Source organism: Saimiri boliviensis, chromosome 2 (assembly GCF_048565385.1).
Source record: "Saimiri boliviensis isolate mSaiBol1 chromosome 2, mSaiBol1.pri, whole genome shotgun sequence".
Classification (NCBI taxonomy): domain Eukaryota; kingdom Metazoa; phylum Chordata; class Mammalia; order Primates; family Cebidae; genus Saimiri; species Saimiri boliviensis.
In genome coordinates, this window is record NC_133450.1 from 117,978,062 (window position 1) to 118,004,307 (window position 26,246).

The 26,246-nt window shown below is 33.9% G+C and overlaps 1 protein-coding gene across 6 annotated transcripts in view; it reads right to left on the reverse strand.

Annotated features, from left to right (window-relative positions):
- The window catches only part of CDIN1 (CDAN1 interacting nuclease 1), a 1,267,257-nt gene that overhangs the window by 600,712 nt on the left and 640,299 nt on the right, over positions 1-26,246 (reverse strand). For all 6 annotated transcript variants that reach the window (XM_074394131.1, XM_074394127.1, XM_074394128.1 and 3 more), the window contains one exon: positions 12,045-12,211. The gene's annotated coding sequence lies outside the window, so the exon portion shown is untranslated. The remainder of the gene's footprint in view (positions 1-12,044; positions 12,212-26,246) is intronic.

The following is a 26,246-nucleotide window of genomic DNA, read 5'->3' on the forward strand; positions in this document are numbered from 1 at the left end:
ATATAAGAAACAACCAAAAGTTATCTACCTATTGGTGTTAGCAGATGTGAATTTTAAAGTTAGCAAAGATTAATAGTTTCCAGGACATCTACAAAATAAGAAAATAAGAAACATACATTAAATATTTTATGAGATAATCTAGAATCTATGAAATAAAATAAATGGATATTCTAAACATGACATTACAATCTCTGAAATGAAATCAACAGTTATATTTAGCTGCATATTCAACACAGCAGAAGGCAGGATTTGTAAACCAAAAGATAATTTAATAGAAAATATCAAAATTGGAGCATAGAAAGAAAAATAATTGAGAATATGGAAAAGAGCAGAAGAGACATTAGGACAATTTCCAAAGCTCCAGCATACATGTAATGATAGTCCCTTAAGGAGAGGAGAGAGAGAATGAGGTAGAAGCATTATTTGAAGAGCTAATAGTGGAAAATATTTTAAAACTTACTAAAGATAATGACCCACAAGTTCAAGAAGCCTAGCAAACTTCAAGCAAAATAAATGCAAAGAGAGCCCGACTCAGGAATGTTATAATTAAATCGTTTGATAATAACAATAATATTCTTTAAAATATCCAGAGAAAAAAGATATTACACATAAATAACAAGCTTATAGTTGACTTCTCAACATGAACTATGAAAGCTGATAGAAAATGGAAAGTGCTCAGGAAAAAAACTGCTAAATTATTCATCAGAAGTAAAAATAGAATAAATGTAATACAAAATCCATCAATTGTGAAAGTAAAATAGTAAAATTATAGTTGAAAAGGTCTTATCATTAATGATATTTTTTTCTCAAGAAAACAAAAATTCAGAGATATTGTTACCAGTAGACTTTACTAAAACAAATACTAAAGGAAGTTCTTCAACTGCAAAAAAATTGTCTCAAATGTAAACTTAAAAGTGCAAAAGTCAGGAAGGAGATAAATAAATATAATATATTCCAAAGTTCTAATATTCTCAGAAACAGGTAAAAGTAATAATTTGCAATATTTTATAGTAGGGCAACAATATATTAAGACATATTACAATATTTAATATCATCACTAAAATGGTAATTAGAAATATATAGCTAACAAATTAATATTATGGGATGAATAAGAAAAAAATTGATGAATCCGAAAAAAGACAAGAGAAGAGAAAAAGACACAGGACTGGTAGGTCAAATAGAAGACAAGTAACAGAGTGGAAGAAGTAAGTCTAAATATATCAGTGATTACATTATACACAAAGAATATCTATAAATCTCTAAGAAAAGAGAAAACAACCCAGTAACCAAATGAGCAGAATGTTTAAGTAGGCACTTCACAAAAGAGAGTTAACAAATGTTGAAGAGACATAAGAAGTTCTCAATTTCACTAGTCATTATGGAAATGCAAATGGAAAGTACATTGAGATACTATTGCACATACTATGTGAATGGCTAAAGTATAAAAAATACAGGTAATATTAGAGATTGATGACAATACGGAAAAATTGCAATTCTTGTTCATTACTAGTGGGAATATAAATTGGCAAAAGAATTTAAAACCTATTAGCAATTTCCTGTAAAAAAATATGAAATTACATTATGTAGTAAATATAAACATAATAATTCAGCAATTCCCCTTCTATGTTTTTATTCAATAGAAGTGTGTATATGTGTGTATATTTGTGTGTGTGTGTTCACTGAAAAACATGTTTAATAATACTCAAAACAACTCTATTCATGACAATCCAAATATCTATAGAATGGATACATAAAGTGGAATAATCTACAGCACTATAAATGCAAAAAAAAAAACCCATTGTTACATACAAAAGTATGCATTAATGTCACAAATACTTGAATAAAAGGAGGCAGTCATGCAAGAGTGCATATGATATGACTCCATCTATATAAAGTTCGAAAACCGGTAAAAATTATCAATGTTATAAGGAGTCAGGATACTGGTTATACTTGATAGGGGTGCAGAAGAAGGGCTTTTGAGGTGCTGACAATACTCTGTTATCTCATCTGGTTGCTGACCACAGACGTGTTTCCTTAGTGATCATTCATTGGGCTGTGCACTGGAGGTACCTGCATATCTCTGTATGTCAGTTATTTTTCAATAGTTTGCTTATAAATTATTATGTACCCACTGAATATGTAAGAATGAGCTATGCAATTCTCCCTTACAAATTGATTTTTAACTATAAGTACCCTGCTAGTAACTGCCAAATGTTACATGTGCTGAAAATTGAAGTGTCGAGAAGTAATGGCAATGACATATGTCAGTTACCATACTGTGAGATTTTATATATCAATCTCTCCAAATCTGATAACAATCCTTTTAAAAATATTACACAAAAGAAGTTTATTTCTTCAGATAAAGTTATCTGAAAGTTAACTTTAAAGACAAAGAAAATAAAGAGGAAAAAATTTTAAAGAAAATAAAACAAATATTTTATAACAAAATAATAAACCACACCGTGCAAAAGTTGTATGATTATTCCAAAGGTTGAACGTTACTAAACAAAGTAGCCCAGCATCTAAAAATTTGTGAATTGCACCTTTTTCCAGGCACTTAAGGCATTTAGAATTTATTGAAAACTTACTAGGTGTCAGACATTTCTAAGAACTATGAAAGTTACAAAGGAACCATATGCCTTGGTTTCATCCCTCAAGATTCGAATAATCTACTCGGGGTTACAAGAGTTAAATCTGCAAAGCAATGAAGAGAATAACACAAAGGAATGTAGTTGAAACTACTAAATTATGTCAGGTGTTCCATGGGTAGTCTAAAATGAAAGATATTGATGCAGGATTGAGTGACTGGAAGGCTTATTGAAGGAGGTGGAGCAGGAGCTGGGTTTTGTGAAGGTGATTGACTAGCAAAGTTTCTTGGAGATCTAATTAACACATGTTGTGTTGGACAGCTGAAGATTACCTGTTCTATAATAGTATGAATTGATATCATAAATGGTTCTGATGCCATCATGATGTATCATGTGTGAATAATTCATGCATAGACTAATGGAGCCATACAATGGAACTGCAGGGGTGTTACAAATTAGAATTTATGTGCATTGACATAGCAGTGGGTAGGAGCTGGTGTAGTGTTTGCCCTCCTCCCTATTCCAAGCTGTGCACTGAATTCACAAAAATCTTTCTCAAAATAATTTATACAAACAGTTTTACAATGTATGTCCAAAGGAAAATTGGAGGAAGGGGGCAAAATCACTTGATTATGAGTTTTACAATGGACTCAACCTTCTGAACATTAATTTAAAACTTTTTTTGGTTGAAAATTTAGTTGATAATATAATTTAATTATCTTGAAATTCTGTGCTACAGTACGAGAAGATTTCTTGAATAAGCCCACTATTCCTTTGCTATTGTCATTGGATTTCTCTTTTTGCCTCTGAAATTACCAAAATTCATGCAAAGTTGGCCCTCCATATCCATGTGTTCCAACTCTGCCCATTCAACTGACCACAGATTTAAAATATTTGGGCGGCTGGGTATGGTGGCATATGCCTGTAATCCCAGAGCTTTGGGAGGTCGAGGCAGGAGGCTGCTTGAATCCAGCAGCTCAAGACCAACCTGGGCAATATAGCAAGGCCTCATGTCTACAGAAAATAAAAACAAACAAATAAATTAGCCAGGCTTGGGGGCATTCGCCTATAGTCTCAGCTACTCAGGAAGCTGAGGTGGGAGGATTGCTTGAGCCCAAGAATTTGAGGTCACAGTGAGCTATGATCATTACTACTATATTCCAACCTGGGTGACAGGGACTTGTACCAAAAAAAGGGAAAAAAATACAATAAAAATAATAAAAATTAGAAACAGTATGTCAAAAATAACTGTTTACATAGCATTTACACTGTATCTAGTACAGGTAATCTGGAGATGATTTAAAGTATATGAGAGGATGTGCACAGGGTTATTTGCAAATACTATACCATTTTATATCATTTTAATCCATCTATGGATTTTGGTTTCCTCAAGGGGTCCTGGAACCAAACCCCCGTAGATACAGAGGAAGGACTGTATTCGTTTTCTGAGCCTTTTATGCGGGCGGGGGTGGGGGGTGGGGGGATGCAGCATAATTTAACCCTTAACTAGTTACTATATAACTGGTATTTAAGAAGTTATAGTATTTTGCATTTTAGTTTTGGCTGCTACTTGGATGTAAATGAGATTATTAATAATAAATAATTTATTTGACAGAGCATTTTGAAGAGAATTTTTACCTTTAGCCAATCATTATTAGGTACCTGGAAGATGGGCGCAATCACACTTTGTCACTGTCATGTTCACTCAGAGCTTCAGGTTCTTAGAATTGAAAGGGACTTTGAAGGTTCAATAATTCTCAAATGATGATCAAGCAACTCATATTAATCCATAACAGGGATTTTGCTGTTATATATCAAAGTGAGAAAAATAAAACGTATGTTATCTCTTGATTTAGTTACCTAGATTTTTACTAGGCAAAGTTAGAAACTGTTTATATTTTTTTGCAAGACTGCCCTTAATTTTAATATTATGTCTTCCTATATTTTTCTTTAAAATATGTTTATTTTATGAAATGATACTAGACACTGGTATTGGTTTGAAAATCTTTACTGGGCATTATAAAAACTTAGTAAGGATTTTTTCGTTTCTGATTTAAAAAGATTCCTGGACTACGAAATTTATGTCTGGGAACCACTGACCTAATCTAATGACCCTTCTGTTACTGAAATTCTCTCCACAACATGCCCAGCATATTATGATTAAGAAATTCTACCACTTTTTGATATAGTCCTTTTCATCATCAGGCAATATTTTAAAGAAAACTTTTTTTAAAAAATTCACTGAGATTTTCTTAAAAATTTTCCCTTTCCAATTTTTATTTCTGAAATCATACCAAGAAATCATAATTCTTATTCTAAATGTGGCCCAACAAATACATAAAGAGAAGTATTATTTCCTCCATGACCAAACAACCCTGTTTTCTTTGACTTCCTGACAATATTATTGCAAGTCACTCAACTTCCTTCCTGTCCTCTATACTTGTTTTAGTTTGTCAGTGATACTCACATTCTTGGTACTCAAGAATGAATACAGTATCTAGTAGAGAATAACCCATCTCCAAATCTCTAGATCTTATGTCTTTGTTAGTATGTCTTACTATTAGCCACTTTGTCATTCTTGAATTTTCAGTTTAATGTTTCAAATATGTTTTTCTGCTCATGGCTTACTATTCTCACTCAGAAAACCAGAAAGTAGCATATTAAGAAATGGCAGGCAAAAATTCACTTGTAGACAACTCACTTCAGGCAAATTATAGAACTTTCACTAAAGAAAAGATAGAAACAAAACAAAAACTCTTGCTTCATTGTCTAGTACCTCCTGGATGGTCATCTCCTTGTTAAATTCAGTCCACTGTAGGGAATAATACTGGTTGGTAGTTAAAGAGTCCATTCTTCCATGGACTGCTCCATTTTAGCAACATAGAGCCATAACATAAGTAAAGTTCAGCACAGGACAGACCAGGGGCCAAATCTATATTGCTCACCTGTTTTTATAAATAAGGTTTTATTGGAACATAGCCACACCCATTCATTTTGTGTTATCTGTTTACTTTAGCAGTATGGTGGCAAAGCTACGTAGTCGCTACTGAGTTCATATGACGCACAAAGCCTAAAATTTCTACTGTCTCTTTTTAGGAAAAGTCTGTTAATCCCTGAGTGACAGGACTATTTCTACTATGCATTTTGAGGAAAAGGAACAAGTCAGAGAGAGTTGAAGGAAATAAGAAAAGGTGAGAGAAACTTTCATGAGCACCTATAATTAGAACAGAGCTAGTTCTCAATCTTCTCAGAGAGAGGTGAGTACTGGTTGGGAGGAGAAATGAACAGCACTGACCTAATTATTACAGATTTGACATTTGCTCGAGAAAATATTTAGTTCCATATGGTAAGGCTGAAAAACTAGATGTCACAGTGCTGAGTTGCTGCAGAAGGGTAAGCTATTTTATAGTAGTATATGTAGTTATTTATGGATTACATTAAAGCTCTTTTTTTTTCACAATGCTCAGACCCCTCCTCTCCACCTTAAATTTGAAAAGAAGGCAAGCCAAAGAATCCTACATTTCACTATGTAGTTCACCAAAGAGGAGATTTTAAAGAGCTGTCTAAACAGACCTATAAGAAATTAAAATAATATTCATATATACCACATTGCTTTTGGGGGCAGTGAAATAACATCTGAGGAGATACCACCATGTGTAGTGAAATTAGTTTCTGTTTTATCCTGTTGCTAAATACATAGCAACAGGAGGCTGATCATGCAGATGTAATTCATATCTTGGTGGTGGTTTAAAAAAATCCTTTTATATTATAAGAGGTTTGTTTTTGTTTTTGTTTTTAATCTGGAAAATGAAAGAGAAACCAAGCAAATCCTTATTTTTAATGTGTGTAAAACGTGTTAGCCCCCCCCAAAAGGAAATAGAAGAAAGAAAAAAAATTTGAAATAATGTTAAAAATGTCTGTGTAGCAATTTTTCATTTGTGTATTAACAAACAGACAAATGAGCAACTATTTTTTCTGTGCAATGAATTTGCATGGAACACCATAAAATTTAAACAATTGTGGTGTCCAAGATGCTTTTGTGTGTCTATGGTGCTGCTGATCAGGCTTGATCTCCTTATTGGTTCTAGATATTTCTTTTTCATCAGAACTCTCTGTCCTGTGTTACATTCACTTGAAGCTTAAGGATGATATCATGGATCTTGCTTAAGAAACTTCAAAAATAAAAGCCCATCTGTGGCACCAACTTTGTAAGAAAACCTGAAAACTCCTACTTCTACTCCCACAGAATACAAGATACCTGTGTCATATAATGTACCTTGACTGGAAAGGTTACTGGCCTACAATGCCCTTCTGAGCCCTATTGGAAGGTGAAGCAAAAGGAAAAATACTCGATTGTATTCACTTATCAAAACATTTTTCCATAATTTGAACCAAGTGCAAAAGTTAATAGAAACTACATTTCCAAAAAGAATCTATGTAAAGCACTGTGTTGCCAATCTCTTTGTACACTATTGTTAAATTTGCTCTGAAAAATCTTACTGGAGGGGAATGTGATCATGATGTGGACCAGGAATTGGGACTGACTAGAAATAACTGTTTTCATTGAATAGTAATGCAGGATCATAAGACAGACAATAACGTATTATTTGACTGATTTTAATTTGCCTTTATTTAAAATTTTGATATTTTATTCACCCTGGATTTTCATGCATAAACTTTGATTTAAAAAAAAATTGCATTACTATATTTTTGACTACTGAGCTTTTTGTCATTTCTTTAATCATGGCTACTGAGATGAGTACCTCACTTGTGTCTCCCTCATCCTGGCCCTGTTAATCTGTTATTCAGATTTTGCCTCAGATATGACATTGCTCTTTAAGAATCAAAAAACTATTTGTAATCTTCTTCAATGCATGCATCTAGTCTAGAGTTTTTTAAATGTCCTAGAAACACGAAAATTCCAGAGATATTAATAGGTGTTTCATGAAAAATAAAGGTATTTTATTATAAAAGAAGTTCAAGAAGTTGCATATTACCTCTCTCTCTCTCTCTTTTTCTTTGGAAACTGACAGTTATATTAGCTTACTAGGTTCTGAGAAGCCTCATGATAAAGATAGCTGCTAAAACATTCTTAACCAAATTATTTGACTTGTTTCATAGAGCATCTGTTATCATCTTGGGGGATACCCATGTATTATTTAACTATTATTGCACAACAGATGACCCTAAAATGTAGTGATTAATAATGACAATCAGCATTTACTATTCTTACAGTTTCTGTCGGTCAAGAATTTGGAAGCGGTTTTACTAGGTAATTTTAGCATGGGCTCTCTTATAAGGTTCAGCCATGATGTTCACCAGGACTGTCGTCATCTGAAACTTTGGGGCAGGAGCAGCTTCCAAGGTGACTTCCAAGGTAATTGGGAAGTTGGTGCTGACTTTTGGCAAAAAAAATCAAGTTTTTTTTAGAAGGGTTTACATGTGGATCTGCCCACAAGATGCTTGAGTCCTCATGACATGATAACTGGCTTTTCTCCAAGCAAGTGATATGAGAGAGAGACACGCAGAAGCTATCCTTTTTTAATGACGTAGCCTCAGAAGTCAAATGTTATCATGCTGACAACATTCTGTTTATTGAAAGTGAGTCATGAGGTTTAGTCCACACTCAAGAGGACAGAGTAATGCTCCTCTCTTTGGGAAGACTGAAAGAAATTATGAATCTATTCTTAAAACATCATAGAACATAATCTGGGAAATTTTGCTGCAATCTTCTGTTTTCTACCCAGATATTTTTACTCACTGAAGGCAGAAATCGAAGCTTAAACCCAGATTCCCAGCTGCCCAGCTATGCACTCTAACATACAATAAGCCTAGGTAATTGTAGGGAATATCTGCTGCTTTTGCCTACCTTTCTCTCTGGTTACAGCAATGCACTTTTCTTTTGGGTTCCAGCAATCCAATTATCCACAACTCCGTATGGGCTTGGTGGGAACATCAGTCATGGTACCACCGATACCACCATCATCATAGAGGTGGGCACAGGACCAGGTGGCCAATCAGAGACCCCATTCTCTTCTTTCTAGTGATTGCGTTCGTGATAGACACATGACCCAAGAAAGTCCTCTAATATTTTATATCTGTTGCTGAAGAGTAACAGATGCCAAATCACAAAGAGGAAAGCATCTGTAGGAGGCAAAAAGAGAACCAACTGGGATGGGAAACACAGCAAGAAAATCCTAACGGTATACATTAGCCACTGTATTCAGTTGTGCATGAAGCCATTCCAGTTATGTGGACCGAGACATTCATTTATTTTTAAATCTAGTTTGAGTTGTTTTTTTGTTGTTGTTTTTTTGTTTTGTTCTGTTTTGCAACTGAAGTAGATCTGATAGTTCAGATATGATGGCTCAGCAAATATAACTTTAAAAAAAAACAGTGACTCTAAGCATTAGACAAAGCTAAGAAATAAATACGACAAATTTATGGAACAAACTGGTCTATTAGAGATGAAATTCCCAAAGTGCTTTATTTCTTTTTACTATATCATTTGGAGCTGTTTGTTCATTTTTTCCTACCCATGAGTCATCTATTACAGGTCCTCTAGCTTTTCCAGTCACTCTCAGGTATGAATAAATCGTCACATATTTTAGTAATAGAAAGGGTAGTTCCATTTAATATTCCACACCCAAACTTTCATTCAAATGAACATTTCTGATATCTCTGCTTCTCTATCTCAGGAAAGACATAGTTCAACTTTTACCAATGTCCCCACTCACTTTTCCACACCTTTTTTCCCAACATCCTGAGCCACTGGCTTCTCCGAGGTTGGAAACTGGTTGAGAGAGATTTATGAGACAGAAGTGACCTTTGGGCTTCACTGAATATTCAAATTCTTGCCTTCTTCCATGAATCATTAGGGAAGTTTTTGGAGACTCATGTGCACACACTATTACACATTTCCTGAGACTTCTCACTGACTTTTTCCAACATAGGTGCTGCCTCTTTTGACCAGCTGCTTATGACTTGATGCCTGATTTCTGGAAGTCCACTTCCACAGATGTTATTTGTTGGATTCACATTGTCCTGTGGCTGTTTCTTTCACGCCGAGTCCAGAACCATAGCCATCTTTGAGGTCGCACTTTCCAAGGGAACCACTCATTGTCCTGCTGCACCAAACTCTGGCAGAGTAGGTTTTTCCTAGGGTGGGTGATACTTAGGAGTCAACAAGGCAATTTGGGGTCTCCTTCTGTGAATGTCTGCAAAGATCCTGCAACTCATTTTAGAATGTGAAGGTACTGAGAGTACTTGGCTCTGGAATTTCAGCGAAAATTAGGTAACAGGAAAGGTTCCTTTTTAATATTCTTCACAACAATGTCAACCCTAGTTTTTAGGATAGCTTTTGAGCACAGGGCTTTGGTCACTACTTCTCATGATACTCCTTTTTTATTAAGCCATCAGCATCTACTAATTTCAAGGCTAGGCCTGGTGGTGACCTGTATAAGTAAATGTACAAGTCAGGGAAGTGTGTTTTAAATATACTTTTGGAGAGATGGAAAAGAAAGCAGTTAGTTTTCCTAAACTTGAGACACTTATTATCAAATGGTGTGGCAGAGCTATCACAAATGGATTCCTAGGAATAAGACTGACAGATGCATTCACACAACCACCTGCAGCTCATCTGTAAAACATATTCTTTAGTTGAAAGGGGAGAAATGCAGAACAGAGAGTCAGAAAGACTGAGATTTAAAAGGCTTCTGAATACATGTAGTACAACTCAAAATATGCATTGTTAGCCTACCTTGTACAAGGATATAAAGTTTTGTAATTTATATAACACAAGAGATCCTTCTCCTAAGAAGTGTATAATTGCACTACAGTTGTATCATTGATAAATGGTTGAGGGATAGATACCCCATTCTCCATGATGTGCTTATTTCACATGGCATGCTGTATCAAAACATATCATGTACTTCACAACTATAAACACCTAACATGTAGCCAAAAAACATTTTAAAAATGATAACAAAAGTTATACTGTTCAATAACTTGCATGGAGGGGCATTAAAATTACAACCACAGGTAAAAATGGATACATTGGGGATGAATTTTGGAAGAAGCAAAAAAAAAAAAAAAAAGAAAGAAAGAAAACAGTTATAAGAGGAGCATGTAAATTAGGTATGAGTGGTGGTTATTAGAAGGTAACAGACATGCAGTAAAAGATAAAGATTATAATTTTCACATTAATTTAGGTATTCCATTTTTTAACATAGCTTGCTTCTTTAAAAATGACCAGAGCAGATCATTAATGCTTGATTTTAGGCTCTAATTTGTAGTTATTTGGTTTATTTCTAAAAAGAAGATGGAACCACCCTTTTTACCTATTAGGGCAGAGGCTTCTCACTTTTGAATTGAATCAAATGGTCTTCCCTGAAAGTTCCCAAAAGCCACTTAGTGCAAACAGTTCTTTTATTGATTTTTAAAATGCTTTAATCAATAGTATAAACTATTCATAATTTAATAATTTAACACCTAATTTAAGTGCTCCCCTTATAATTGCCTTCTACTTTTTTACATCTTCCAAAATCCACCTCTAATATATCCATTTTTGCCTGTGGTTATAATTCTGGTTTCCCTCCATGCAAGTTATTCAACAGTGTAACTTTAGTGCAATTGATGAGTCAGTTCTGTAACTCAACAAATGTTACCCTGAAAGACTGGTGACATTCTATAATACTATCATTGTTTTATACATAAACATCAAGTTTTATTTTCTAGTGTCATTATTGCTTAAACTCTTACTCAGATAATAGATAAGATTAAGTCACAGAATTTCCAAATTCATCAAAAGTACTTGTTTTTTTTTTAATTTAAGCAATATTTCTAAAAGTGATTTTAAAATGCAAGATCTGGCTTTATGAGGTAAGTACAAACTTAAAATTTTAGGATTTTTGTTGGAATAATGTTAAAAATCTTAATTGAGGCCTACTACGTCTTGTGCAATAGAATATGATTCTTTGTGGCAGCAAAAGATAGTCAATGATAAAAGAGACTCAAGATAAAAGCCTAGAAAACCAGTCTCTCTCTCTCAGAAACTTCACTTAGTCAAGTGCAGGGATTACTGAATAAAAGCCAATTAGATCTGAAGGGAGCAGACAGTGGGAGAATCATGAGGCAGAGTTGGGGTAGGATTGTGTCAACAGTCAAGGAAATACGTGAGTGTTTGGTCTTTATCCTAGAGGCAGTTAGTTGCATCCAAAGAATTCTGAACAAAGGTGTGGCATGATCAAATTTGTGTCTGACCGCAATGTGGAAGAAAGACCTGAAAAGTCCAAATTTGGGGGCATATAAGCTAGTAAGTAGGCTATTATAATTATCTCAGTTACACAGGACACCTTACTTAGTAGAATGTTTCCCTGAATTCTTACCGTTGATAATCTAGAATCAAAGCACATGACAGAAAGTTGTACTGATAATTTTTAGGTCAAGTGTACTTACTAGCATCCCAGAAGATTTGTCAGTGGCTACATTTTGTCTAGTGCTAATGGCTGATGATATTCCAGATATGAGTCAGAGATTCCAAAGCTAATTCTGATAAATATTGCTTCCATCCATCCTCTCCTGGTGTTTGATGCTTGGCTTCCAAATTTCCTGGTCACAGAAGTCTAGGCAATGAGAAAGTCAAAAGTTAGGATATTTTATAGTTTAAATTATTATATGTATATATATTGGCATTTCACCTAAAATCTGGTAAGTTTCAGAGTAAATGTCTCTCCTAAGGAATATTTGGGGTTTTAATATTACACATAAGAAAAAGCTGAAAACCTGAATATGTGTATCAAATATTTTGCTGATAACATGAACGCAGTATTCAAGTGGTTAAAAGAGGGCCTATTTTTGGTATAGATTCCTTTTTGTTGTGGATAATGATCTATTTTTATTCAGTTTTGTGCAGTGCTCATTCAAAGGAGTGTTAAGAGAAACATGATTTAGAGAATGATAAAACAATCTTCTGAAACAGACAATGGATTTGGCTTTGATACTACAAATATTATGGATCTAGATAAGGCACTTAATAATAAGGCTTCAGATTCTCATGCTATGTAATTCAGTGAAGCACTATAGGCTCAGGATATTCTGGCTCTTATCACTTAAAGTTAGTAGAAATGGTATTAAAGAGATTCAGGTTTTGCATTTATACTCAAAATCATTGAAATTTTTTCTTCCAAGGGTGTTTAGAAGGACTATGGTTTGTGTGTGTGTGTGTCTGTGTGAAGTATCAGCTTTTAGTTGGTAAAATACTGATCTTTGATGATGGAAACCAAAATTCTTTCAAATTATATGTAACAGACATCAATTGCCCTACAGAACTATTTTCCAGTTTGGTGAGTTGCCTTTTTCCTTGATTCCTGTTTATACTTTCCAATCCAACTAGGGAAACTGAAATGGATCCTATTCGGCCAGAATTCTCTCCTGAAGTCTTACAAACTCTGGTTTGTTAATAGTGTACTAACACAAAGCAAACCAGTTTTTCTGCTGGAAAATTTCTAAGCGGGTTTCATCTCTGTTCTATTGAGAGGACCCATAGGTATTTTCAGGAGTGTGGATTTTATGACTGCAGCTTGAGTGCAGCTGTGTCTTTTCCAATCTAGGGCCAAGAGACAAAATGCAACATGAGATTTTTTAAACATTCCAAGGCCCATCTGCCATGTAACCCACTTATCTTTGTGGCTGCAAGTTCTTTATTGATCCAAAATGGTAAAGAAAAAAAAAATGGTAACAAAAGGGGAAAATGCAGGGGAAGAGAAAAGCCATAATTCCATTCTTTTGTTGTTCTTCCAGCAGCATCTGTGAGCAATTGTCACAATTACTAGTCAAACTGGATTTGACTTGTTGCCAACATGAATTTTCCAAAAACCCAATGTAAACAAACTCTGCAAGTACTTCCTCATTTGCCAAGCCAGTAATTATTTACTTTGTTTGGGCCTAGCATTAATGTCAGTTCAGCTTTACAGCCTGTAATGTGTTTGTTAATGAAACTGTGAGGTCTAAAGCTACATATTAACCTTGCCACCCTTCAATTTTGAGCTCAATAAAGTTGCACCATGGTTTTGTAAACTAGTGTTGGGGGACAGGCAAATGATTAATTATATTTTCCCCTTTCCTTTATCCAAGCAAATTGTTAATCTTTAAGCCTGCCTTGCATTTTAAAGTTAACAAACTAAAATCCAGCTGCTGGGAGATATGATATTATTTAGACAAGTCTCTGTGGCTGTTTTGATGCCATATTTGGAAGTCGTCAGCAGTGATGCTTGCATTGATGTTTAGTAACCTTGCAGGCACTGTGTGCTTCTTGAAAGGAAGGAAAATACCTTAGAAAATCTGGGAATATCTATTTGGTAGGAAAGTGATGGAATGCATGGTGGGAACCTAGTATTCATTTCATGGAAACTAAATCAAAGTCAGGTGTTTTCAGGATATTTGGGTAATTCCGCTAAAAACAAAAAAAAAAAACAAACAAAAAAAAAAACAGACAAAAATTCCTGATGGGGCGGAAGCCAAGAGCCTAGGGGGAAAAAGACTTCTGACTTTAAGGACATGATACTTTTCCCTCAGTCACAGTGGAAACTGCTCTGTGTCTGGTCCCTTAAATATACAGTGTGCACTGCCTGCCAACAGAGGTCAGGTAAAAAGCTTGATTCACATACAATTTCTATTCCATGGGAATTGGGAGGACAGATAGTAATCAAGAAAATAAACAGGCAGATTCATTCAGATCAGGATAAATATTACGAAGTCAGTGAAATAAAGGAATGAAGCGTGAAGTCACTGGTGCAACCACGTTTGTTTGGGTGGTCAGATAATTCATCTTCGAAAGGGAGACATTTGAGCTGATACCTGCATATTGTGACAGAGCCCCCATTAAACGTATGAGGAAAAAACTTTTCAAGAAAAGGGAAGAGCAGCAACTATTTGAGCTCTTTGGTAGGTACCAAGAAGAGGAGGAAAGCTGGTGCTGGTGTTGCTCTAAACAACTTTAGATGTGAAAGGAAAGAAGGGATAGGGTTTTAGGATTACACCTTTTAGGATTTCAGAAGAACAGAAATTCTTCTGAAGATTATTGGAGCACCCTTGATCTGTTTAGGAGAGGGACAAACACAAAGGGGAAAGTACCTGGCTGATATTAAATACAAATTCCCTGGAAAAATATCCCTTTTCATAAGTGCCTTCGTGACCACCTCCTTTTCCAAGTGTTTGGAGGCTTAAAAGCCTCAGGAATTGTTACAGATTTGACTTACAGATGAAATTTAGCACTTTACTGGGGAGCTCTATTTGATTTACCTGACATGGAAATTGACTCTAGATAGAGGTGTCTATTTTATCTAATATAAAGCTGTAATGTTTCAGGAAGTTAGATGATTATTTTCTCCTTTATCTCCAGAGAAGGTGTGAGTAAATCCCCCCAAAGGAATAATTTTGTTTAGCATCAGAAACTGATGGTTGTGTTTGATTATGTAGTTTTAAGCTCAGAATAGGCATTTTATGCAAAAATCAATATGAATTATGGAAAGAATCTAGCATTTTAGTTACACAGTGTAAGAATTTTATAGTTAGCTACAGTGAGGAAGGAAACTACAGAAGGCAATTTTGAGACTCTCAGGAATCCTTTTTCTGGGGAAATACTTTACACTTAACAGTGTAAGCTGATGAAAAATGCACAAATTGGACATTCTCAAAATAAATGGTGAGAGAGAAAATGTAAAGAATCTTATGAAAAATGTCAATTCCTTATGGAAAATTATATTTTAATTTCCTTGTATGCCCAGAGTTCTTGCATTCGTATCTTGTGGATTTTATTTAACATTTATTTTGAAGTAATCTTAGCTTATGAGCTAAAAATTTCAACTTGTCTTACCAAAAATATTTTTACAAAAACAATCCTTCAACCCTGGTTCACATAAATCACAAACAGAACAGAAATTGGTGGATAATTGGATTGAGCTCTGAGCTTAAAGATGAAGGAGACAAAAGCATGCCCCAAAGAAGCATTTGATAGTCTTAGTCTTATCTGTGGATGTTTTACACCAGGCGTGGAGGCAGTATTTGTTTACAATAATTTGTGCTATCTGCAGTGACATTTTATTTGAGCTGGTATCCTGTATCTAAGCCAGAACATCCATGTATAAGGGTTTGTTTTGCTCTCCTGCTTTGGTTCAAATGTGATACTAAAGCAACTCTGCCTCTTTTGAAGGCTGAGCTGGCAAGCTGAGGTGCTTGTTTCTAATAGAGGGACACAGGCTGTAGAGCAAGAATGATAACAGAAGACAATGACCTGTCACGGGAGCTTTGCAACAGCTGTAGTATTCAGAAGGCCAGAAACAGTGCTGCAAGCTACTTTTGTAGCTATGGTGTACAGAACTTAATAAACTTAAACTCACTGGATCTGAAGTAATTGCAAACCTCCTACCCCTCTGCTTATGCTTCTCAAGTAAATCTTGCAAATCCTCAGCGATATCTGCCTTTTAAAAAAGTGTCATCATTTGTGATAATAATCACTGGAAGATACACAGAGGCTCTTCCATATTGTTTATGGCTGGAATTTTAAAGAGCGACTGCATAGACAAAGAATGAGATATGTTTCCTCGTTAATGATCCAGTGAGCCAAATGTATTTTCATGCATGTAATCTAGCCATTCTATGCAGATGCACACTGAGTAATGCTCCAGGCATTTCTACTTTTTTCTTGTTCACAGTCTTCCAATCCTTTTGTTCCTCCTCCTCCTTTCTCTCAGCCCTTGTTTCTAGAATGTTCTCTTCTAAATCAGTGATGAAGTTGAGAATAACTTCAGTAGACATTCTGAAGCTAAGTGCTCAATGAATTAATGTTTTTAAAATATTTTAATTTATGCTGATGACTGCAAACAAATTTTTAAAATTCATTTTAATCTATTTTTAAATGTTTTTTTTTTTTCCCATCTCTGCACTTAGGAATATGGAACAGAGAGAAAGCTTCAAAAATGTGGAAAGGAAACCATGATAAAAAATAAAATCTATTCAGCAAAAATGGTTATTTTAAAAATTGTACTTGTGGAAAGCAATGACATTCATATTTAAGGTAGATTGAGAGTCATCCCAAGATCCCAAGATTGTAACCTAATGTATGAAAGACAAGGGTTTGGTTTAACCAGTTTTTTAAACTGGAAGAAACTCCTGAAGGCAACACAGATATTTCAGACTCTTTTTTTTTTTTTTGCCTATAAATTTTACTAATAAACTCACATGTAGTTTAGTTACTTTATGATTCTTTTAATATTAGGGTAATGGAGCACTGTATCTTATTCACCACACACTTCAGTAGTATGTTCCACTTTCATCTGCTTGTTTGCTGATTCCTTAATTGGAAGACTAAGTGTCTACATTGATTAGTAGACTAGGTATCCACTAAAAGAAAGACTGTGAGGATAAAAAGAGAAGTAAGACCGAGCCTCTATCCTTGGGATCTTCTTAGGGCACGTTTTCCTGTGCTCACACATACATATTCACATACACTTACACACATACACAGATTGTCAAAGTATTTCATGTGCCAAATAATAACCTTGCCTGTCTACTTGGAATCTGGTGGTCAGAGTGTGAAGAGAAATTTATTTTCAGCCTGAGGCTCAGAGAGCCATTGAAATTTCTCTGACCAGATACAAAACAGTCATGAGGATGGAGAAAGAACTCTTTTTATGCTTTTAGAATAAACTGTATTGAACCTAGTCAGTTGAGTAAAATCTCAGGTTTCTTCAACTATTTCAGTTCTCAACAATAAACTTTAATTGTAGATGTTAATAAGCTACAACGTCCCTCTCTGAATGTAGGCAGGATACACAGAATCTCCCTCCCAATTCTTCTCTACCACTTGAGAAAGGAGAAGAAACCAGTATCTCAAATCCCACAGATGTCCTCATTGCTACTTTGTAATTTTCATAGTCATTTTGTGTATACCTTCTGAATTGCAATTCTGAATTAAATTGTTTCTTGTTAGTACTGGTAACACAATGTTCTGGATAAAAATTTCTTTTGATCAGTTAAGTGATAAATGTATTTATGCCCAAATATTTGAGAAGTACATTTGTTTATATTTTGGATTCTTCCAAATAGTATTTGAGGATGCTGGGCTAAGAACAGTCTTTAGCTCACATTATGCCTATATCTACGTCAGCAGATACAGTGGCTTCTGTGGATGTGCTTGTGGGTTCATTTGATTTTAAAAGCCAAAGCATCAGCTCATGTTTTAAGACAAATAACCTTGTAATCACACCTTATGCTGTATTATATCTCTACTTGTATTATCAACATGACAGTGAGCTTCCTGAGGACAAGAACTATATATTATTTATCTTTATAGCTCCAGCACCTAACACTATGCTGAAATACAGGAAAGCCTTGAATAAATAGGACCTAAAACAGAGATAGGAAAAGGTCAATCAGGAAGGTGACTGCAAAGTGCGATTCCCAATGCAAAGCAAATTTTTGAAATGCAAATGCATACTTTCAATTTTTGGGAAGCAAATTCACCCTAGAAAATAACATCTACTGAGCATACAGAATTTAAATATTAGCTATCATTTGTTGAGCTCTGAGTGTGAATTAGAATCTGTGTGCCAAGCACTTTATATACAATATCTTATTTAATCCTTGCAATCACACAAGAGAGAGGTAAAAGCAATTTCAATACAACAAAATAAATGTTGTGATTGTGGGATACAAAGTACTTGGGAACAAGAATGCTTTCTGTTAACTATTCTGTTAGTGATTTCTGTCTCTGGTACTAGAACCAGTTCCCATTCTAAGTACCAGAGATAGATTTAACAAGAAGAAAAATACTGTATTTGGGGCATGAGGTGAATCTGAAATGAGTAAGACAAAGTCTCTACCCTAAAGGCCTAGAAAGAGCTTGTTTAATGTGTTTGGCATTTGGAACAGCATTTGCACACTTAGTGACAAAAGTTGCATCAGAATATTTGGGACTAAAGCCAGACAGCAGTGAACTGAGAATGCTAACACAAACTACGGAAGTAAACAGAATGTATGGCATGTTCTTCTAAGAGGCTGATGAAAAGAAAAAGGAAGAGAGGAGTAATCTGGGATCAATTAGGGTTGAGGGAAGGTTTTCTTCCTACTTGTTCTGGTCAGAAGACATTGAGTCCCTCATGTGTAAATAGGATAAAGAAATGACAAAGAGGAATGCTCTTATAGGGCATTATATATGTAAAAATATAACAAAAGTAGAAGGCAGGTACAGAAATAACCAAAAAAAAAAAAAAAAGCAGGATAACTGATGTACAAATCTGTACATCTTTTAGAAAATTTAAATAAATTCTCATTTTTATGTACATGTTGAAATTCTATGTGTTATCCAGTCGAAGACTTTGCTTAGACTTTTCATCTAGTTCTCATTAAGCTTATTATTATGTTTTCATTCACTTTTCCAAGATAGTTAATATTTATTTAAATAATCTTGTATTATAAATAATGTTACTGATAAAAGTAATACATGTTAATTGTAAAAAATTTGGAAAATACAGATGAGCCAAATAATTTTTTATTTTAAGTTCATTCTAAATATACTCATTATCTTTCCGTCAATAAAAATTATGATGATCATGGCCACCACTGAATCAGTCTCTCTCTCATCTATATTTTGAAAATGTGTGTTGCTTTTCTTGAAATTAATACAGTATCACATAGCCAAAACTATTATAAAATCTACATTTGAAAACAATGTTTCTTAGCAGTATTTCTTTTCATATCATTTCCCTGTAAATATGTTTCATCATTTTATTGGCAAAGATAATTCAATTGTAGGAATTTATTATAATTCATTGAATAATTCTTTACTGTTGGATAAAATTTTAGTGCTTTTAGATATTAATTTTATAAACAAGTATCCATGACTACCCTTAGAATACTAGAAGTCAACTGCTGAGTCAGAATATGCACTATATTTTTATGCTTTTGTGATGTTTTTCCTGATTGTCTTCCACAGAGGTTATACTTAACGTACTTGATCAACAGAAGAATATGAGAGTGCTTATTGTCCCTCACCATGGCTAATACCAGAGATTAACATTAAAAAATCCTTTTAAATATCAAATTTTATTTCATACATATTTCTTTAGGGTCCTACTTTGTACTTTAACAGTAAGAATGAATTAACTTCTATTGACTCTGTCATTCCTTGGTCATTTACTTACATGGCTATTTGATATAGTTTTGTTTTCAGGCTGAATTTCTCTTAGTGTGTAGCAAGCACACTTTTATGTTATATGTTGAAATATGAGCCACTTATTAGACATTTATATTCTGTAAATATTTCCTCTTTTTGTCATTTGCAATTTACTTTATGATTTCAGTCATGCATACGTTTCAAAAATTTGAAGTATTAAGCATTTTCTTTATGGCTTTCCGGTGAGGCTAAGGACTATATAAATATTCACGTAGTATGGTTATGGTTTCACCTTTTATGTTTGAATCTTTAAACACTTGGGGTTAATTTCATTGTGGGGTATCAGGTTTGTAGTACAGATTTAAGATTATTTTGTGTTTGGCTAGTTGTCTAAACACCACTAACTGAGTAATCAATTCTTTTCCTCACTGACTTGAGGTACCATTTTAAATCATATATTAAGTTCTTATAAACGACTCTAGGTATAAATATTATGATTTTCTCCATTGATATGTCTGCCATTTCTGGCAACAATATCAGATAGTTTATTTTATCATAGTTTGTATTTTCACTTGGACAAGATTTTCCCGCCATTTACAATTTCAAAATATTTTGGCTTTTTAAACATATTTATTGCATCATTATCCTCACAGTTATTTCAGCAATTATATCCATACAATGGAATACTGTTGAGCAATAAAAAGGAACAAACTACCGACACAAATTACACCATGGATGAGCCTCTAAAACATTATATTAATTGAAAGAGCTAGACATGAAAGATCTAATAATATACGGTTTCAGCTATATGAAATGTCTAGAAAAAGCAAATTTATAGAGACAGAAAGCAGATTAGTTGTTACATGAGACTAGGGGTGGAAATTAGAAGTAACTATAAATGGAAATAAGGTAACTTATTTGTAGGGATGAAATGCTCTAAAACTAATTTAGGATTTCAGCTAGATCATGCAGTAAGGTTACCAACATTTACTTTATTCCACTTGGAAGGAATGAATTTTATGACATATAAAATACAATTCAGTAAGGTTGTCATTTTAAAAATAACTATTCTAGCAAGTTAATAAAAATTATCACTTTATTTTGTTTCAAATTGGACTATATTTATATATTAACTTTATAACTGATTTCTAAAAATATTGTTTTCTCTTCTGAAATATTATATTTATTTTCTAGGAAATTTTTATAATTTTATTACTGTAACTCCACAATTTTACTATTAATCCCCTAGATTATCAGGTTTTTGTTTGTTTTATGTTTAGGAGGTTGCTTTTGTTGATAATTTCCCTCATTAAATAAAATAAATGTTTATTGATAATATAAATAGAAGACTACTTGATTTTTATGTATTTAGTTCATAAACAGTCCCATTAATTTAACTAATTATTAGTTCTCACAAGTAAGTGATTCTGGAATGCACTGAAAAGTGTGAGTTGCATTAGCAATCTGACTGACCTCTGGACCAGAGATTTTAGAATGACAGATTATAGATAGTAATTTTACTGTGGGTAATTTCACTGTGAGTTTTCTTCCCCTAAAAGTTGTTAGGTGGAGGTCACTTGGTCGTAGAGATTTATCAACATTTAGTTTGTCAATTTGGTTTAAATTGAGAATATCTACCACCAGTATCAGACCTTGAACCTATGTCCTACCAATATAAAAATAGAATTTTAGAGTGGGGATATTTATAACAGCATGCTTAGTAAATTAACTATCTAATGGGTAACAATGATTAGCATTTCACTGAGTTCAAGCATATGTTAAGAGATCACAATCAGAATCCTGGCCATCAGGTAAATTAACAAACCATTTGGCTGGGAATAGAATGATTAGCACAGGGATAATCTACTCTATTGCTGATGATTATTGAACTTGAGACAGTTATCTGATATCCACACATTTCAGTAAATATTGAGCAAACCTTTGCTACTAGGGAAAAATGAAGATTTTAGTTGCTTACACTCAGTTGCTGACATATTTACCATTTAAAGACACTCTGTTATACTAATACACACTCTAATTACCAGATAAAGGTGTATGAGAGGAAGAAAGGTCAAGTGGTGGTAAATTCATGAAAAAAATAAAAGAGAAAAAAGTATGAGAGGAAGTTAGAAAGGTCAAGTGGTGGTAAATTTATGAAAAAAATAAAGAGAAAAGGTGGTATGTTGGAATTCATTTAGAAATGTGTAGTATTGTGAGGATAGGAGTAAATTTGGAAAGTGGCCCTGAAATATTTGAGCAGGAAAAGAATGAGTTACAAAGATATTGTGTCATGATAGTGCTGTTCATTTAGAGTTTTAGTACTTTAAGCTTTTATCACTGGATGCAGTAACATAAAGAGGCATTTGAGAAATCTGCTGGTTCCGTCAAAACACTTCCCATTGTATGACAGTTACAAAATGGTTTTTTTTGGATAATTAGGATTATCCCCCAGCCAATATGGTAAACATTAATTTTTGCCATTTACCTTTTGGCACAAAGACCCCCAAATTGCAGTTTTCATTTATCATTAAGTTGGCATTGCTCCACAGTGGAAAGAAACATAAATCTCACAGGTACAAAACCTCTCAACCAATAGAACCAAAAGTTAAAAGAATGGAGTAAAAAATTATTAATGGGTTATTACTTGAAGAAGCAAGTAAATTTGGAAAGTGGTATTGAAATATTTGAGTGGAGAAGGTATGCATTATAAAAATATTTTGGCATGATAGTCCTGTTCACTTTATGTTCACAGTCTATGTCCACTGCTTGGTTTCCAGATGCTCGGGATATAGCTATAAAAGAAACAATATTATTTGTTGTTTCTTGTTTGAAGCATACATTGTTATTCTATCTAAGTGGATTACTTTGCAATAAGATAAATGATAAAGTTAGTGAATCCCACGAAATTTAGCCCATTGCACATCTTATTTTACTGAAAGTTTGCTCCTTGTTCAGGGGCAATATTGCATAAGATTCCATGATCCTAATGGAGTATGAAGTTTTCAGAAACACCACAGATTGTAGAGTTACATATAGCATGATAGAGAAATAAACTCAAATCCAGCTTATGTCTAACCTGTGTCATAGATTAGATTCCTTGAAAAGTAGACTCTGAGACATATTTGTGTATAGGATGTTCATTGAAGGGTGCTCTGAGAACCGTCACCAATGGATGGGTGAAAGGATGAGAACTAGAAGGAAGTTGTGAAACAATCATGCAAGGTCCTTGGCCAATTGCTACAGGGAGTTCTAAAGCTGGAATGGCTCTGCAATTTTGTCCTGAAATGGGGACACAGGGATGGGGTCTTTATATAGTTTCATCATCCAAGTCTTTGGAGTACAGAGCATAAGAATTAATCCATGTTGTTGTATCCATGAATAAACTTTCCTTTCTTTCCTGGTCCTTTTATTTGTACTCGTAGGGCATATCATCTTTTATCTATCTGGTTATGAAGAACCACTGTACTACAGGCCTTCTGATGAGCACTTTCATGGGATGTAAATATACTCATACTTTAAGCCTATTCTGAGAGGTCTTTCCCAAACTTGTGGGCTGCAACCCTTCAAACTGGGTCTAGTCATAGAAAACTCCCCAGAAGTCTAGGTGTGTTGGAGGTGGTCACTATTGTGGCAGAAATGCACATGCACTAAGAGTGTACGCAATCCATTTTGAATCTTGGGTCCTACTTGACCCTATTGCCTATCGTAGTATCATTTATATCTCTATATTACAGGAGAGAAACCTGGATCATAAGGAATTTAAATCTTTTATAATGTTCAGAAACACACTTGCCCTGCATGCTTGCCTTTGCTCAGCAGCAAAATTGATATCAGGAGGAGATATCATTTCTGTGTTCAAAGTTTATTTATTTATTTATTTATTTATTTATTTTGAGATGGAGTCTCACTCTGTTGCCCAGGCTGGAGTGTGGTGGCACAATCTTAGAAATCACTGACACGTCCGCCTCCCAGGTTCAAGCAATTCTCTTGCCTCAGTCTCCAGAGTAGATGAGACTACAGGCATTTTCTATATAAACACTCTTGCCAAGATAGCCTGGGAAAAATGTCAGTCAGTACTTCTGTTCACAAGACATGCATAAATGGAAGAGCCTCACTGAGAACTGTCCTCCAACAAATGCATTATCATTTTATGTATTGCTGAATTGGATTGCTAATTTTCTGTGTAAAAATTTTGCATCTGTTTTCACATTTGTGATTGGTCATACTTTTCCTCTCCTCCAATGTTTTAGTCAGGCTTTGATGTCAAGTTTTGTTGGCTTCATGATACTAGTTGAAAATATTCTCTTTCATTGTTCTCCAGAAGAATTGGCATAACATTGATATTATTCTTTGTTCACATATTTGGTGGAATTCACCAGTGATGATATCAGAGTTTGGAGTTTTCTAATTAAGAAGGTTTTTATTTATATATGTAATTAGAAGATACAAAACTATTCACATTCTCTATTTTAGTGTGTCAATTTTGTTAAGTTCATGCCTACAAATTTGTCAAATTTATGTGAATAACAAATTTATTGGCAATATTTTTAATAAAATCCTCTTTGAAGTCTTGGAAAATCTTTGTTTCAAGCTCTTGGCAAATACTTAGGAGCAAAAGGAAATTTTCTTAAATTGTTAAAAGAGTTCTACAAAAAAATCTAAAATGAACATCCTACTTAGTGCTAAATGTTTTAAAGATTTTCTTTTAAGATAAAAAGGAAAACATATTTGCATTTTATTACTATTATATTTAACATTATACTGGAGTTCTTAGCCCATGAGTAAGGCAAAAATAATTAAAACAAGTTCTAGAAAGGGTGGAGTGAAATCATTATCATTTGTGGAAGACATAATTGTCTGTGTAAAACAGCCAAATATCTACAGACAAATTATTAGAATTAATAAAAGAGTTTAGCAAAGTAGATGAATATAGATTTTAAAAAATCTCTATACAAGTGGCAATTAATAAAAACAACATTTTAAAGCATATACCATTTGTAATAGCATCCAAAAAAGAAATGAAAGGTATACAAACCACAAAGGAAGAAATAAAACTATCCTTATTGGCAGGTAGCATGATTATCTAAGAATAATATCTCCAAGAAAATTTTTACAAATTCATTAAAAGTGAGTAGCTTTAGCAAGGTCACAGCATGTAAGGCCAATACACATGTATTAGCTGAATATCTGTATTCTAGACATAAGCAACTGAAATTGAAATAAAAGAAAATAATACCTTTTACAATAGCTTCAGAACATAAAAATACTAAGGGATGAATCTAACAAAATATGTAAATTACCTATATGCTGAAAACTAAGAAATGATGATAAATCATGGAAAAGATAAATAAGTGGAGAGATAAACTATATTCATGTATTTGGAAGAGTCAATATTTTAAAAATATTTATTATTTTCATTTTATTCTAGCAATTCAATGCAATCCCAATTAAAATCACAGCAGGCTTCTTATATAAATTGACAAGGTAATTCTCATATTTATATGGAAATGCAAAGGAATAGAATGGACTAGAATAAAACCACTTTGAAAGAAAGATAAAGGTTTGGAGGACTCATACTACATTGAGTTAGAGATTTAAGGCTTCTGTGGCCTAGACAGTGTAGCACAAGAGGAAGAAGAACACATAGTTCAACAGAAAAGGATAAGATACAGAAATAAATCCACATATAGATGCTCAATTGATTTTTGAAAAAGTGTCAAGGTAATTTAATCAACAAAGAATAGTTTTGTCAACAAATCTTGCAGGAACACTTGGACATCCTGATATGGTTTGACTGTGTGGCCACCCAAATCTCATCTTGAATTGATGAGATTCCGATGTGTTGTGGGAGGAGCTCGGTAGGAGTTAATCGAATCATGAGGGCAGGTCTTTCCCATGCTATTCTCATGAGGGTGAATAAGTCTTTTGAGATCTGATGATATTATAAAAGGGAGTTTCCCTACACAAGTTCTCTTCTCTTGTCTGCCACCACAAGAGACATGCCTTTCACCTTCCACCATGATTGTGAGGTTATCCCAGCCACATGGAACTAAGAGTCCATTAAACCTCTTTCTTTTGTGAATTGCCCAGTCTCTGGTATGTCTTTATTAGCACCATGAAAATGGACTAATACACATCCACATGCAAAAATGAATCTCAGTCTATACTCCACACCATATACCAAACTTAATTTGAAGTAGACTTAAATGCAAAATCTAATAATATAAAATTTCTAGAAGAAAACATAGAAGAAAATCTTTATGATCTTGCGCTAAGTATTGGTTTCATAAATAGGGCACACACATACCCAAACAACAATAAAAAAAGATTAATTTTCATCAAAATTAAAAGCTTCTGCTCTTCAGAATACATTGATAAGGAAATTAAAATACAAGATACAAACTAGGAGAAAATATTGGCAAAACACCTATTTGTAAAGACTGGTATTTAGATTACACAAGGCACTCTCACAATTATATAACAAT